The sequence below is a fragment of the Octodon degus genome, unplaced genomic scaffold (assembly GCF_000260255.1).
Source record: "Octodon degus isolate 3935 unplaced genomic scaffold, OctDeg1.0 scaffold00072, whole genome shotgun sequence".
NCBI lineage: Eukaryota > Metazoa > Chordata > Mammalia > Rodentia > Octodontidae > Octodon > Octodon degus.
Genome location: NW_004524648.1, coordinates 5,161,600 through 5,163,097, shown reverse-complemented (window position 1 = coordinate 5,163,097; position 1,498 = coordinate 5,161,600). Strand labels below are relative to the sequence as shown.

At 45.3% G+C, this 1,498-nt stretch overlaps 1 non-coding gene across 1 annotated transcript; it reads left to right on the top strand.

Moving 5' to 3' along the window:
- The first annotated feature begins 1,087 nt into the window (after positions 1–1,087).
- On the top strand, positions 1,088–1,156 carry LOC111817866. Its single transcript, XR_002821968.1, has one exon. It is a non-coding gene; the product is annotated as a small nucleolar RNA Z17 (small nucleolar RNA).
- The last annotated feature ends 342 nt before the right edge of the window (positions 1,157–1,498 follow it).

Below are 1,498 nucleotides of genomic sequence, written 5' to 3'. Positions count from 1 at the left end.
TTTTTTTGGTGGAACCGGGGATTGAACTCAGGTCCTTGCGCATGCCAGGGAAGCACTTATTCCACTGAGCCATCTCCCCGGCCCCCCAAAAAATTTTTTAGATACTGACAAAATTGTCAACCTACAATGTCAGATTTTCTGTTGCTTTAATTATTTAGCATGATCAAAGTTTGAAAATATTTTGTGGGGAATGTAAAGTTAAAGAGCTGCTACTTGCTGGCATGGTGACATACACCTTTAATCCCAGCACATGGGAGGCTGAGACAGGAAGGTCACTGTTGTTGGATGCTACCAAAAATATACATACAAACACACTACTCAAGTAGTTATTGTTTTGTATTTTAGGGATGGGTCTACAGGGTGTTCAGGGTCTCACTACTAGATCAGACTCTTGGTGATCCCCCTGTTTAAGGCCTCCCAAGAGCTGGGATTACAGGTGTGTGCCACCACACCCAGTCTCTAGTTTCTTGCTTGTGATGCCTAATGCTGAATAAACGGCCTATTTGGGTGGGCTTTTGTGTGTGTGTAACATAGGATTTGACCAGTTTTTTTATCTGTTAGGCAGATGATCTGTTGAGTTGCATCCCCAGCCCACTCGAGACAGTTGGGCTTTTGTCCCTTGCCAGGCAAGCACTTATTCTACTGAGCCATCTACCCTGCCCTGGGGGCGGAATTTTTGTGTGTTTGTGTTTTGAGATTGTATCCCTAGCTATTCTTTTTGTTTGTTTGTTTGTTTGTTTGTTTTGCGGAACCGGGGATTGAACTCAGACTCTTGAGCTTGCTAGGGAAGCGCTTATTCCACTGAGCCATCTCCCCAGCCCCGCCCTAGCTATTCTTGAACTCACTATGTAGACCAGACTGGCCTCCCAACTCTTGAGATGCTCCTGCCACAGCCTCCCAAGTGCTGGGATTACAGGCTGGGATTACAGAAATGTTCTACCCACCCTCCTAGGAATCTGTCAACATAGAGCAAACTCCAGTGAGGATCTCAGTCAAGGTGATTCTCTAAAGAATGAGAGCTTTTCAGGTTAAAGAAAATAGATAAAGGTTCTGCCTCCTAGTAGGAGCTTCACACCTGTAGGAACAAGGTGCAGCTGATGACACATTAGCGACCAAAGGCTGACAGAAATGATTGCTACCCATTGTCTGATGCACCTGTATTCTCACCTTTAGACTCCTAAAAGGCCATTCTACTGGGACCAGGCCTGGTGACCTGATATTTTTCTCCCCCCAGGCTTGACCACTATGCCATCATCAAGTTCCCCCTGACCACAGAGTCCGCCATGAAGAAGATTGAGGACAACAACACACTCGTGTTCATTGTGGATGTCAAAGCCAATAAGCACCAAATCAAACAGGCTGTAAAGAAGCTTTATGACATTGATGTTGCCAAGGTCAATACCCTAATCAGGTGAGTGGGATTCCGTGGGAAGTGGCTGGGACAAGTTCCCTGACACTGCTCTTGAGGTCAGAAGAATTTTTTTTTTTTTTTTTTTTT